Source organism: Eschrichtius robustus, chromosome 2 (assembly GCF_028021215.1).
Source record: "Eschrichtius robustus isolate mEscRob2 chromosome 2, mEscRob2.pri, whole genome shotgun sequence".
NCBI classification, from domain to species: Eukaryota; Metazoa; Chordata; class Mammalia; order Artiodactyla; family Eschrichtiidae; genus Eschrichtius; species Eschrichtius robustus.
In genome coordinates this window covers 20184952-20201755 of record NC_090825.1, presented here as the reverse complement: position 1 = coordinate 20201755, position 16804 = coordinate 20184952, and positions in this window count along the sequence as shown.

Sequence of the window (16804 nt, the reverse complement as noted above, 5' to 3'; positions counted from 1 at the left end):
TTAAAATCAATAATTGAGGAAGAATATGCAAATCAAGCAAAAATGGAGTAGGTGGAAAATGGGAAATAAGAGAAAAAGAAAAAATCTAGATTGTTGACATTACTTTCAAGTAGAATTACTGGTTAATAAATTGGGCTGCTTTGTTTTTCTATTTTGTCTTTAATCTAAAGCAGTGTAGATGTAGACATTTGAGATATCTATAAAAGATTTTCAGGGATTATTAATAAAGTCCCTCAAAATCAGATTGAGACAACAGAAAGTAAAAGCAGATCTAATATCTTGTAAATTCATACCATGTAGATAATATAGTTATTTTAGCAGTATAGAAATCAATCCACCAAAAATTATATCAATATTTGTTTTCAGAAATTGAAACACAAAATACTTTTGTATTCTACACTCCGGATGAGAGTCAAGCGAGCAAAGAGCAAGACAGCATAAAGATCAATTAACTACTAAGGGAAAAAACCAAACAAGCACACAGTGTAACAAAAGCAGTAAGTGGAATTTATTGAATGTGATAGCTTGCCATTTAAGGGCAAAAAATATTTGTGCCAAATGTTAAAATAAGTGAAGTACTATAAATTCTCCAGCAGAACCTCTTAAGACGTAAAAAGCAAATATTTTTCTTTTGCTGATTGTACAGTTTTAAAAAAAGGGAGTAGAATATTGTTACAAATGTTGGCCATGGTGGGGAGAAACATGAAGCCACAGGAACTGTCAATTAGTCATGAGCTGCCTGAGAGGTCTTGCTCAGTTGGGACAATGGATTTGTTTTACTTTAGGTCTGTACTGTTAGGTAAAGGGAATTACAGTTTGAGATATTGTACACTGTGCCAATTTCAATACACCAAGAGCACAGTGGCTGTAAATTTTAGAAAATCTATTCTGGGGCACCATGGGGACAAGTTGCAATAAGGCTGATGAAAGTTAAATAGACCATACATTTTAGTTGGGGCTACAAATCTATAGCAAACTCAAGCCAAGAAAAACAGGTAATGTCTCCCACTGAAAAGAAAAAAAAAGAGCTTGTTTTGTATTATTGTAAAAGATAAAATCTTTTTAAAAAGTGAGGAAATCTGTGACTTAATGAGAACTTATTTTCTGTTGCTTCTGTTGTATCTGAATCTTCTATTCTGTGTATATTCTATAATGTTTATGTCTTTATACCTGTAACTGCGTTTTATTTTTTTAAGGAAAATAAAGGTCCTTTGAAAAATGATTGAGATTATATTTTTTTGGTTTACAACATCTACACCATTACCTTGCATGTATTAGTCACAAAATATTTCAATGGTGATAAATGGTGTCTGTTGAAAAATATGATTAATGAATTAAATAAAAGGTCAACAGTGCAGAATAAACTTCCCTCAGGTATTCTGGCAATGGAGAAGAAGCAGGAGCACTTTTTTGAAAAAGACATAGGAAAAAACCTGCTACTGAGAAGATAATGATTGCCATCCAGTGTTAACTGGCACATGCAATGCTAAAGAGGGTTTAGCTTTCTTATTCTATTTGATTTCACATTTTTTTTTCTGGGCTGTTACCTCTACTGCTCTATCTCTTAGGTAATTCTCAAATATTTTGATTTTTGTTTAGTTTGAAGGCAATTCTCAATGGTGTTTTTACATGTCTTGTGATAGCTATTGTTGCCTACTCTATTTTCAAGGATGTTTGTACAGCAAAGAGACTAAGAAGATAGAAATAGATAGAAATACCCTTGTGGGTAGCACGTAGATATGTTTCCTGATGAGTCTGATAAAGATAATGACTCCATCTGGGGCTAAGTTTGGGAACGTTTGCTAGTAACCTCCTCATAATATTGGTATTTTTTTAAGCTTGGGGTTCCTCAGCTACCGCATGAATCCACTGCGTACAGCATACACCTGGGCTTACTTCCCAGTTGCCGTAATGGGACTTGGGAGGCAAGTAGAAGGCAATGTAAATGTAAAATCATGCTGCCTATTGTTCAGTGAATGATGAACTCCCTTATTTGTGGCCCAGGAGTCACATGTCCTCTGCCGGAATCTGTGAAACTGTGACAGATTCACTTCACAGTTCTTTACATTTGTAATGGCAAATTCTTTTTGTGATTATTCATTTTGAGGAATCACAGAAGTAGAACACATACAGGGTCCATTTATAACCTGCAAACCCAATGACATAAAGCAGAAGTAATAGCCTTTTGAATGTAACTAGAAGAATGTTATATTAAATATTTCAAAAATATCCTCTTTGAGTAAGAAAGTCCTTGTTTTTAAATAAGAGATATTTTGGGTAAACAAGATAACAAAAAGTATCTACTTTTGATGGGACAATGTTTGTCAATGGCCAAAAATGAATAGACCTCTGTTTTTCTAATAAGGTGGGGGGTGTTCTTTACTGTAGGAAACCTAAGCTAAAATTAAACGGATGATTTTCAGGGATTGCTGCAGAGTCTGTTGTTTCAGATAACATCTTAAATCAAAATTTCTCCCTTATTTCCCATTTCGAACAAGCAGCTGAGGAAGGGTTCCCAGTGTTGGCCAAAACTTCTGCTGAGTATTGGTCATTATCATCTCCTCTGTCTCTAGCCACGCTCATCATGAAGGTCAATGTCCAGACCCTGAAAGCCTTCTGCCCTATGGAAGAAGCTGGGTGGATATTACCTGTAAGTCCTTCCTTAGGTGCTGTGAATAATAGAAAGAACTCCACCCCATCTATTTTTTTAGTATTTAAAGTTTTTTTCAGAACCTGATATAGAGTAATCATTCCTAACGGCACATTTTTGGGTTAGGGGAAAATCTTCAAGATTATTCAATAGCCAACTAAAATGTTACATCAATATTTCTGATTATTTCTACTGTTTCATTGGCCTGCTTTTTTCTGATTTACTTATTAAAGGATACTGGTGACATTTTATATGAAAGGGGCACATTTATAATTTAAAAAATACAAATTCTTTTGCAAAGTCTAAATTTACCTTTGCAAAAGAATTTGTATTTTTTAAATTGTAAATGTGACCCTTTCATATAAAATGTCACCAGTATCCTTTAAGTGGTTTATGATGAGCAGAAGCTTATGTTTTGTTTTATATTATGTTCAGTAGGATTCAGTATTTTTTTTTTTTTTTATGATCACAGTGTTCTCTCTACTCTGTGTGTTTTGTGATTTATATTGAATGGACCTAGAACACTATGCATATATCTTTATGAACATGGACCCCTTTCTTGATTATCTTTCATAATTAAACAATCAAATGACTGCCCTTTATCTTCACACATTAATCTTACATCCGTCCATAATCAAAGAAGTCTTTTATTTAACTAACTACAAATATATGAGGCAGTCATCAACCATTTTTCTACGGTGAATCTAAGTGAAGATTCTGTGGCAGAATTTCTAATTCTGTTCAACTCATCTTGTGTATTTAAATTTGTTTCTCAGCCCTAAATATATGCTTTTGCTCTCCAACCAAAATGAGGTAAATGTCAGACTTTGGATTTGATTTAAATTTACACCAAGCTCTTTCGTCTCAAATGCACACATCTCATCTGTGACTGCTTATCACTGAGATGACTGAAAGCAATTGCTTTAAGTGCCTAACTCTATATATCTGCATCCATCTGTAGAACTTTGGTGCCACACTCATATATATCACCATGCTCCATGCTTCTGTGATTCTCTCTACGGAGAATATGTCTCATAAGACATACACTTGGCATTTGTCTTGAATCACTGCATTAACCTAACTCCATTGCCATTCTCTCACAAATCTGGATGAAGAAATTATAGTCAAGTGTAAAAAATTGAAGACTTCAGAAAAGAATAATAAAATATTGAGTATTTGTTATACATTTCAATGAACGTTAACACGCACTGCTGAAGAAAAGATGATGTTTTAACAGAGTTTATTCCTTTAAGCATTAAAATGTTTTCCCTTGTCCACTTATCACCTTTCCTATTTGTCAACCAGATCTGACCCAATATAATTTTTACATTTAATATTTATCTGTATTTTAAAAAATATAAGACAGGGAGATTGAACAAAACAAAACAAACAAAACCAAATTTTCTTAGACTAATAAATCAATTTCAATGTGTGAAACCTAAATATGAATGTCAAAGATCATTTTCACCTTAACAATATTGTGGATTAATACTGTCACAGCAATCTGGAAGCATTTTGGGTATGGTAACCATATCAAATTTAAACTTGTCAAATCCCTTCCTATGCACAGAAATTTCCACCATATAACACTTTCAGTGGTCTGTGAAGTAATCATAGATTCTGATTCAAACTAGAAATAAGCAAAATGGGTTATTTTTAAAAATTGCTTGTCTGTTTTTCTCAATAAATTCCAGTACTCTGCTATTAAAAAAAAAAGAAAAAGTTGCTCAGTACTCTAAACAGACTATATAGAATATTATTGTGCTTACAGAATATAATTATCATCAGTTATTTTAATAAGAATTGGATTAGATTAATATCCATTACAGCATACCAAATACTACTTGATTCCAAATTTGGAGAGTTCTCTCATAAGTTTCAACCTTTAGAAACTATTTTATATGATTGAATTGTGAACATATGTCACTAAATCTTCCTGTAAATCCGTTCCAAATAAGGTGGCATTTACCGTTTATGTTACATGTGGATCTATTTCCAAACATGATCTATTACCAAGTAATCTTTAAAGCATCTCCTGGCCCTGATGTTTTAGTTAAATATAACAATATTTCTTGCCTTCAAGGCAAGGGGATCAGGACACACTGACGATGGGAGGAGGGGAGGCACGGATTCCAGGGACTCTGCGCCTGTGCAAGTTTAGGAGCGGTTCTGCCTTGTGTTCTCGGGAAGGGTCGAGAAACCTTCGTCTCTGAGGGAGCCCCTCTGGTCTCCAGTCCTGAGCCTGGCTCCTTGATCTCTGGAGAGGCCAACTTAAAAGTCTTTCTTCCCAATTTGGGTGTTAGGGTGGAGCCATAAGCGCCTGCCCGGGTTGGGTGGGTGAGCTTCAGTTCAGCTGCGGAGAACTCGCTTCACTGCTCCTTTCATTCCAGCCGGACAGTGTTTTCATCAGTAAAATGCAGAGAAGTTATTCTCAGGTCACCTGTCCTGTTAATACTGCTTTTTAACCTTCAGTCAGTGTACGTGCAACAGCCCTAAAGTAAATGGAGATTCATTTTCTTTGTTACTTTGTAAAGATTAAGTCATTAACAAAGTATTTGATTTTTGAGTTCCTTTATCAATGGCATATTCCTGGATGTGGTGTCATTTATATATACACATATACACACACACACTCACACATACACACCCTTAAGGAAGAAAATACTATGGCATGAGTGAAAATGGACCAAATAACCATAATACAAGGCAGTGTGTGATCAAAATCACCAGTTACGGAAGGGAATGAAGATAAAAGTTGTTGTTATTCAGGCCTTTGATAGAGACTGGATTTTGAGCAGGGATGGGATTCAGCTGGCATTCTAGGGAAAGGAAACAGTAAAAGCAAATACTTGGGCAGGAACACGCATGACACTTTGTAGGGTGAAAGGACAATCTGGTTTTAACGGAGCACCTACTTTATCATAGTTCCCCAAAGTGGAAGCTCTTGAATGCCCCACATAGGAATCAAGATGCTATCCCATGGGAAGGAGGGGGGCCATTGAGGGAGCTTTGAGCAGAATCACAATTTAAGTAGAGATAAACCTTAGGAAGTAATGTTTGGAATGAACTGAAGGGAATAAGGAAGACTAGATAAGTTAAAGAAACCATTGCAGGAGTTGAGGTAAGAAAGAAAGGGCCATATAAACACAAAGGTTGATAGAAAATGCAGAGAAAGGGACGTTTTGAGAAGGAACTAACTTCTTTAGGGTGTGTTATACAGTGAAAGAATCTACCAGAAGGATGTATTGATTTTAAATCTATATGCACTACTTCAAAGTTTATAAAGCATTAATTGGTATAACTAAAAGAAAAATAACTTAATCCATTATAAATGCAGGAAACATTAATTCTCATTAATTTACAGATCCGTCAGACAAAAACAATCAGTAACGATATAGAAGATTGGCACAACATAATTAATTAACTTGAGCTACATTTCAGATATAAAACATTGTGTCCAATAGTGACAGAATGCACATTATTTTCCTGTGAAAATAAAATATTTACCAAAATTGATTATATGATAGATTATCATAAATTATTATTATTTTTTTAATGAATAATTGAAATAAATGTAGAAGATATAGCTCTTTTTTTATATAAATTTACTTATTTATTTTCTTTTTTGGCTGCGTTGGGTCTTCATTGCTGCACGCGGGCTCTAGAGTGCAGGCTCAGTAGTTGTGGCGCACAGGCTTAGTTGCTCTGCAGCATGTGGGGTCTTCCCGGACCAGGGCTCGAACCCATGTCCCCTGCATTGGCAGGCAGATTCTTAACGACTGAGCCACCAGGGAAGCCCCATAAATTATTTTTTTAAGATTCAATATCCATTAGAAGTTGTTCTCTAATCTTGGTGGATTTAATAATTACTAGATATTTTCTGTCTGAAAATAAAGTGACAGAGTTCTAAATAAGTGTTGGATAAAAGAATGTATCACAAAAGAGTTTGAAAATAATTTGAACTTCATGACTGTAAAGGTATGACATATAAAAATTTGGAGATGCAAGTAAAGTAGTGCTTAACAGGAAGGTTACTGTTATAAATGAATATATTAAAAAAGGAGGAAAACTAAAAATCAGTGATCTAACATTCTATTCTCATAAAAATACAAGAAAAATAAATCTAACACAAGGACAGTAGAAAGAAATAAAGATAAAGAACCCATCAAATAAATAAAAACATATGGCAGAGAAAAATCACTTCTTTTGGAAAGTTTAAAAAACTTGATAAATCTTCATAGTTATAATTTTTGTAAATCTCCATAGACAGTATCTAATAAAGCTGAATATCAACTCAGTAATTCTAATTCTAGGCTTATGCTCCCCAAATGTAAATATGTGTTCACTAAAAAACTTGAACCTAAATGTTCACAGGAACTTATTCTTAATAGTTCCCAACTGGAAATTAACAAATGTCCATCAACTATTGAATGGATAAATAAATTGCAGTATATTTATATGATTAAATACTTACCAGAGATGCAAATAAATAACATATAACTATACAGAACAACTTGGATAAACCTCACAGACATAATGTTGAGTAAACAACCTAGCACAAAGGAATACATCATGCACTATTTAATTTATCTGAAGTTGAAAAGCCATGCAAAATTAAACAATATTGTTTAAGACAGAATAGTGGTAAAACTTGTTGAGCTAGGGATTGACCACGATGGGGAAGCAAGAGCACAGTCCCTGGGAGACTGGTAATATTTTTATGTCTGAGTGCTGGTTACAGTGGTAAGTTCACTTTGTGAAGCCTGGGAAAAGATGGCATGTGCATTTTTTTCTGTAGACACTGTATAATTTAATAAATTTACTGAAAAAAAGTAATCACAAAATTATTTAAAAAACAACTATTTATGTACCTTACTGTAGATCATATGATAGCATTCATATTCAACTGAAACCCATAATATTAAACTTTCTAAATATGCCTATTTTATCTTTTTGAAGTTGGAGATATTGCCTTTAGAATCAAAACAAACACAATATTTAAGAGTGATTTAATATGAAGATCCCAGCATGATTACATATTGTAGATCACAATTCTTTACTAGATAAGCACTAACAAAGACTATTCTGTGCAAAAAAAAAAAAGTGTGATAGATAATTTGGTTTAGATAAAATATTGAGCAAAAAAAGAGAAAAAAGACTAACACTTTAAAAGTGGTTTATTTCAAAGTGACTGCACTTTTATTTTTGAAGTCTGTTTATCTCAAAGTGCTGATATGGACACATACCACCTCAAATAATGTTTTACTAAATTACGTTTTAGCAATGCTGAATTTAACAGGTTAAAATTAATTGAGAAAAATGTTTATTTGAGGGTATATGTTCATACCATCACTGTGAGATGAATAAAAACTCCAAAAATGAAAGCAGTACCTCTTTAAAACAGGAGAGACCAACCAGCCACTTGCTGCAAGTTGACTACTTTGGGCTCCGTCTGACCAGGACAAGCCAAACGTTTGTCTTTACATAGGTTTTGTGTATCCTGCCTACAGAGCCTGCACTAGTTGAGTACTTAGGTGCTTAGAAATTGCCTGATCCATACTCATATAATCCCACACAGTGTAGCATCTGACCTGGGGGACTACTTGACAGCAAAAGAGTGATGGAAATTGCCTCCACTGGTCAATGCCTATATGGAACTGTCCAGAAGAAGCCTGCCTCATAGAGCCCTAGAACAAACTTCTAAAGCTAAAACTCCATACTATGAAAAGATGTGCTACCATCCTTTAGGATGTAGTGAATGCATTATATCAGAGACCTTAATGTGCCACCAGTAGGAAGAATGCACAGGTCCTAGAACCAAAGGGGGGAAACAGCAGTGGTTCCATTTACCATAACTCTAGGGTGTTCTGTGCTCTGTGTAACTGAAATTGTCTTCGCTGCAAGGTTGGAGACTCTGGTCCCCAAGAAGGACATAATATTAGCAAAGGACAAAGCAAGGGTCTCATTAGACTATAAACAATGGCTGCTGCCGGAACACTTTGGACTTCTTGTGTCCAGGAACCAGCAGGTGAAAATAGGAATCACTGTCATGGAGTGGCGACTACTCCTGACCAGCAGGAAGGTGAGGCTGTATAGAACGGGGGCATAAAGCAGTATGCAGGAATGAGCTTGGCGAACACATTATTTCACTGTCTCACTGGTCCCCTTACCCTGCAAGCCTTGCTTAGAACAAAAGTCAGTAGTTTTACTTATTATTGTTATCTCCATTGCCACTATTCCACACTACCATCTTAATTGTTAACTGCAATGGTCTTCTTTTCTTCCAACTTCATTCTTCTTATCTTCTGAATGGAAACACACACACACACACACACACGGGCTCAAGCATCCTCTTTTTAAAAAGTCACAATGGGGGGACCTTCAAGATGGCAGAGGAGTGAGACGTGGAGATCACCTTCCTCCCCACAAATACGTCAAAAATACATCTATATGTGTAACAACTCCTACAGAGCACATACTGAACACTAGCAGAAGACCTCAGATTTCCCGAAAGGGAACAGACACCCTCAAGCGACCTACACGCAGGGGCAGGGCCAAATCCAAAGCTGAAACCCAGGAGCTGTGCAAACAAAGAAGAGAAATGGAAATTTCTCTGTGGAGCCTCAGGAGCAGTGGATTAAATCTCCACAATCAACTTGATGTACCTGCATCTGCGGAATACCTGAATAGAAAACGAATCACCCCAAGATTGAGGCAGTGGACTTTGGGAGCAACTGTAGACTTGGGGTTTGCTTTCTGCAACAAATTTGTTTCTGGTTTTATGTTTATCTTAGTTTAGTATTTAGAGCTTATTATCATTGGTAGATTTGTTTATTGATTTGGTTTCTCTCTTCCTTTTTTAATATATATATACTTTTTTTTTCCTTCTTCTCTTTTTGTGAGTGTGTATGTGTATGCTTCTTTGTGTGAATTTGTCTGTGTAGCTTTGCTTTTACCATTTGTCCTAGGGTTCTGTCAGTCTGTTTTTTATTTTTTTTTTAAGGATAGTTTTTAGTGCTACTTATCATTGGTGGATTTGTTTTTTGGTTTGGTTGCTCTCTTCTTTCTTTCTTTCTTTTTATTAATTACTTTTTAAATTTTTTTATTTTTAATAATTTTTAAAAATTTTTTATTTTAATAACTTTATTTTATTTTTCTTTCTTTCTTTTTTCCCCTCACTTTTCTTCTGAGCCATGTGGTTGACAGGGTACTGGTGCTCCAGCCGGTTGTCAGGCCTGAACCTCTTAGGTGGGAGAGCCGAGTTCAGGACATTGGGCCACCAGAGACCTCCCGGCTCCACGTAGTATCAAATGGTGAAAGCTCTCCCAGAGATCTCCATCTCAACACTAAGACCCAGCTGCACTAATGACCAGTAAGCTGCAGTGCTGGACACCCTATGCCAAACACCTAGCAAGACAGGAGCACAACCCCACCCATTAGCAGAGAGCCTGCCTAAAATCATAATAAGCTCACAGACACCCCAAAACACACAACTGGACTCGGTTCTGCCACCAGAAACACAAGATCCAGCCTCATCCACCAGAACACAGGCACTAGTCCCCTCCACCAGGAAGCCTAAACAACCCACTGAACCAACCTTACCCACTGGTGGCAGACACCAAAAACAATGGGAACTGTGAACCTGCAGCCTGTGAAAAGGAAACCCGAAATGGAGTAAGTTAAGGAAAATGAGAAGACAGAGAAATACACAGCAGATGAAGGAGCAAGGTAAAAACACACCAGGTGAAACAAATGAAGAGGAAATAGGCAGTCTACATGAAAAACAATTCAGAGTAATGATAGTAAAGATGATCCAAAATCTTGGAAATAGAATGGAGAAAATACAAGAAACATTTAACAAGGACCTAGAAGAACTAAAGAGCAAACAAACAATGATGAAAACACAATAAATGAAATTAAAAATTCTCTAGAAGGAATCAATAGAAGAATAACTGAGGCAGAAGAATGGAAAAGTGACCTAGAAGATAAAATAGTGGAAATACCTACCACAGAGTAGAATAAAGAAAAAAGAATGAAAAGAATTGAGGACAATCTCAGAGACCATTGGGACAACATTAAACGCACCAACATTCAAATTATAAGGGTCCCAGAAGATGAAGAGAAAAAGATAGGGTCTGAGAAAATATTTGAGAAGATAATAGTTGAAAACTTCCCTAATATGGGAAAGGAAATAATCAAGTCCAGGAAGTGCAGAGAGTCCCATACAGGATAATTCCAAGGAGAAACACACCAAGACACACACATTAATCAAATTATCAAAAATTAAATACAAAGAAAAAATACTAAAAGCAGCAAGGGAAAAGCAACAAATAACATACAAGGGAATCCCCATAAGGTTAACAGCTGATCTTTCAGCAGAAACTCTGCAAGCGAGAAGGGAGTGGCAAGGCATATTTAAAGTGATGAAAGGGAAAAACCTACAACCAAGATTACTCTACCTAGCAAGGATTTCATTCAGATTCGACGGAGAAATTAAAACCTTTACAGACAAGCAAAAGCTAACAGAATTCAGCACAACCAAAGCAGCTTTACAACAAATGCTAAAGGAACTTCTCTAGGCAGGAAACACAAGAGAAGGAAAACCTACCATAACAAACAAAAAACAATTAAGAAAATGGTAATAGGAATATACATATCAATAATTACCTTAAATGTAAATGGATTAAATGTTCCAACCAAAAGACATAGACTGGCTGAATGGATACAAAAACAAGACCCATCTATATGCTATCTACAAGAAACCCACTTCAGACCTAGGGACACATACAGATTGAAAGTAAGGGGATGGAAAAAGATATTCCATGAAAATGGAAATCAGAAGAAAGATAGAGTAGCAAATCTCATATCAGACAAAATAGACTTTAAAATAAAGACTATTACAAGAGACAAAGAAGGACACTACACAATGATCAAGGGATCAATCCAAGGGAAGATATAACAATTGTAAATATTTATGCACCCAACACAGGAGCACCTCAATAAGGCAAATGTTAACAGCCATAAAAGGGGAAATCAACAGTAACAAAATAATAGTAGGGGACGTTGACACCCCACTTTCACCAATGGACAGATCAACCAAAATGAAAATAAATGAGGAAACACAAGCTTTAAATGATACATTAAACAACATGGACTTAATAAATATTTATAGGACATTCCATCCAAAGAACAACAGAATACACTTTCTTCTCAAGTGATCATGGAACCTTCTCCAGGATAGACCTTATCTTGGGTCACAAATCAAGCCTTGGTAAATTTAAGAAAATTGAAATTGTATCAAGTATCTTTTGCAACCACAGTGCTATGAGATTAGTTATCAATTACAGGAAAAAAATCTGTAAAAAGACAAACACATGGAGGCTAAACAATACGCTACTAAATAACCAAGAGATCACTGAAGAAATCAACGAGTAAATCAAAAGACACCTGAAAACAAATGACAATGAAAACACGAAGACCCAAAACCTATAGGATGAAGCAAAAGCAGTTCTAAGAGGGAAGTATATAGCAACACAATCTTACCTCAAGAAACAAGAAAATTCTCAAATAAACAACCTAACCTTACACCTAAAGCAATTAGAGAAAGAAGAACAAAAATAACCCCAAAGTTAGCAGAAGGAAAGAAATCATAAAGATCAGATCAGAAATTAATGAAAAAGAAATGCAGGAAATGATAACAAAGATCAATAAAGCTAAAAGCTGGTTCTTTGAGAAGATAAACAAAATTGATAAAGCATTAGCCAGACTCATCAAGAAAAAATGGGAGAAGACTCAAATCAATAGAATTAGAAATGAAAAAGGAGAAGTAACAACTGACACTACAGAAATACAAAGTATCATGAGAGATTACTACAAGCAACTATATGCCAATCAAATGGACAACCTGAAAGAATGGACAAATTCTTAGAAAAGCACCACCTTCCAAGACTTAACCAGGAAGAAATAGAAAACAGACCAACCACAAGCACTGAAATTGAAATTGTGATTAAAAATCTTCCAACAAACAAAGGCCAGGACCAGATGGCTTCACAGGCGATTTCTATCAAACATTTAGAGAAGAGCTAACACCTATCCTTCTCAAACTCTTCCAAAATATAGCAGAGGGAGGAACACTCCCAAACTCATTCTACGAGGCCACTATCACCCTGATACCAAAACCAGACAAAGATGTCACAAAAATAGAAAACTACAGGCCAACATCACTGATGAACATAGATGCAAAACTCCTCAACAAAATACTAGCAAACAGAATCCAACAGCACATTAAAAGCATCATACACCATGATCAAGTGGTGTTTATCCCAGGAACGCAAGGATTCTTCAATATACGCAAATTAATCAATGTGATACACCATATTAACAAATTGAAGGATAAAAACCATATGATAACTCAATAGATGCAGAAAAAGCTTTCAACAAAATTCAACACCTATTTATGTTAAAAACTCTTCAGAAAGTAGGCATAGAGGGAACCTATCTCAACATCATAAAAGCCATATATGACAAACCCACAGCCAACATCAGTCTCACTGGTAAGAAACTGAAACCATTTCCTCTAAGATCAGGAACAAGACAAGGTTGCCCACTCTGACCAATACTATTCAACATAGTTTTGGAAGTTTTATTCACGGCAATCAGAGAAGAAAAAGAAATAAAAGGAATCCAAATCATCAAAGAAGAAGTAAAACTGTCACTGTTTACAGATGACATATACTATATACAGAGAATCCTAAAGATGCTACCAGAAAACTACTAGAGCTAATCGATGAATTTGGTAAAGTAGCAGGATACAAAATTAATGCAGAGAAATCTCTTGCATTCCTATACACTAACGATGAAAAATCTGAGGGAGAAATTAAGGAAACACTCCCATTTACCATTGCAACAAAAAGAATAAAATACCTAGGAATAAACCTACCTAAGGAGACAAAAAACTTGTATGCAGAAAACTATAAGACACTGCTGAAAGAAATTCAGGATGATACAAAGAGATGGAGAGATATACCATGTTCTTGGATGGAACACTCAACATTGTGAAAATGACTATATTACCCAAAGCAATCTACAGATTCAATGCAATCCCTATCAAAATACCAATGGCATTTTTCACAGAACTAGAACCAAAAATTTCACAATTTGTATGGAAACACAAAAGACCCCAAATAGCCAAAGCAATCTTATTAAAGAAAAACAGAGCTGGAGGAATCTGGATCCCTGACTTCAGACTATACTATGAAGCTACAGTAATCAAGACAGTATGGTACTGGCACAAAAACAGAAATATAGATCAATGGAACAGGATAGAAAGCCCAGAGATAAACCCATTCATATATGGTCACCTTATCTTTGATAAAGGAGGCAAGAATATACAATGGAGAAAAGACAGTCTCTTCAGTAAGTGGTGCTGGGAAAACTGGACGGCTACATGTAAAAGAATGAACTTAGAACACTCCCTAACACCATACACAAAAATAAACTCAAAATGGATTAAAGACCTAAATGTAAGGCCAGACACTATAAAACTCTTAGAGGAAAACATAGGCAGAACACTCTATGACATAAATCTCAGCAAGATCCTTTTTGACCCATCTCCTAGAGAAATGGAAATAAAAACAAAAATAAACAAATGGGACCTAATGAAACTTAAAGCTTTTGCATAGCAAAGGAAATCATAAACAAGATGAAAAGACAACCCTCAGAATGGGAGAAAATATTTGCAAATGAAGCAACTGACAAAGGATTAATTTCCAAAATATACAAGCAGCTCATGCAGCTCAATATCAAAAAAACAAACAACCCAATTGAAAAATGGGCACAAGACCTAAGCAGACATTTCTTCAAAGAAGATATACAGATTGCCAACAAACACATGAAAGGATGCTCAACATCACTAATCATTAGAGAATTGCAAATCAAAACTACATGAGGTATCACCTCACACCAGTCAGAATGGCCATCATCAAAATATCTACAAACAATAAATGCTGGAGAGGGTGTGGAGAAAAGGGAACCCTCTTGCACTGTTGGTGGGAATGTAAATTGATATAGCCACTATGGAGAACAGTATAGAGGGTCCTTAAAAAATTAAAAATAGAACTACCATATGACCCAGCAATCCCACTACTGGGCATATACCCTGAGAAAACCATAATTCAAAAAGAGTCATGTACCACAATGTTCATTGCAGTTCTATTTACAATAACCAGGACATGGAAGCAACCTACGTGTCCATAGACAGATGAATGGATAGAGAAGATGTAGCACATATATACAATGGACTATTACTCAGCCATAAAAAGAAACAAAATTGAGTTATCTGTAGTGACGTGGATGGACCTAGAGACTGTCATACAGTGTGAAGTAAGTCAGAAAGAAAAACAAACACTGTATGCTAACTCATATATATGGAATCTAAAAAGAAAAAATGGTTCTGAAGAACCTAGGAGCAGGACAGGAATAAAGACACAGACGTAGAGAATGGGCTTGAGGACACGGGTAGGGGGAAGGGTAAGGTGGGATGAAGTGAGAGAGTGGCATAGACATATATACACTACCAAATGTAAAATAGATAGCTAGTGGGAAGCAGCTGCATAGCACAGGGAGAACAGCTCAGTGCTTTGTGTCCAACTAGAGGGGTGGGATAGGGAAGGTGGCAGGTAGACGCAAGAGGGAGGAGATATGGGGATATATGTATATATATAGCTTTGTTATAAAGCAGAAACTAACACACCATTGTAAAGCAATTATACTCCAATAAAGATGTTAAAAAAAAAAAAGGTCACAGCATGTATTCTCTTAAAGTTTCTGTGGAATTTAAACAAAGGTGATTCTAAAGATAAATACTGTATTTACCATAAAAAGCAGGTGCTACATAAAAGTGGATATATACTTTATTGATTGTATATTACCATGTGAGTAATATAGGCATGAAAAATTACAACTTCTTTCATTATTTGTATCCTTTTGCAGATTTTATTTTTAGGAACTTCATTTAACCCACAATGATATTAATGATGACTTATAAAACTGCTTAAACCTTTAGTCAATCATTGGTATGCTTTCAATTATTTGAATATATTGGGCATGAATAATTAATTATTTCGTTCTCATTTTAATATTTTTCATTATCCAGCCTGCAGAAGTTTCCTACTCCCACTGTGAGACACACACACACACACACATGCACACACACATGCAGAAGCAGAGCCTTTGTTATCACACTTTCTGTTCCCTCTCACTGTATTATGTAAGGTTAAGGGAAATTTGAAAGGAACTCATTTTATTTGGGGCCTATAACATGTTGTAACTGGGCTAGGAATCTCACATGTGTCATTTCATCTAGTCCTCCCAACACACTGTGGTTAGCATTACCATCCATGTTTGCAAAGAGATTAAAAGCTAAATTTGAGAAGAAAAAAACTCACTCAGGTTCTCAATTAGAAAACTGTAGAGTCAGGAATTAAGTTCAGGCCTGACTCCAAAGGCCATGCCTTTCCCTCTAGGACTTATCTCCTATTCCATTATGCTATTAAAGTCATCAATGTGTATGAACTTAGCAGTGTATATTACAGTGACATGTTTATATGTTTTATTAGCATTAAAATAAGCTAATGGTTATTCCTATATTACTGAAATATATGTTGCATAGTCTTATGGTTATTGCAATATTAATAGGGTATGAAAGAATTTTCATAGTGGTGATTGCCATTTTAAGAAGATATATGAAGAAGTTTATAGGCTACGAAAGAAATAAATATGCTGAAGGAAAACACTGTCATAATGCATATTCCAAGAGTGGCACTGCTTGAATGGTTATGGATTACAAAAGTAATTGCACTGGAAAATTTTAAAAGTCTTTTTTTTTTTTTTTTTAATTTTTATTTATTTATTTATTTATTTATTTATAGCTGTATTGGGTCTTCGTTTCTGTGCGAGGGCTTTCTCTAGTTGTGGCAAGCGGGGCCACTCTTCATCGCGGTGCGCAAGCCTCTCACTATCGCGGCCTCTTTTGTTGCGGAGCACGGGCTCCAGATGCGCAAGCTCAGTAATTGTGGCTCACGGGCCCAGCTGCTCCGTGGAATGTGGGATCTTCCGAGACCAGGGCTTGAACCCGTGTCCCCTGCATTGGCAGGC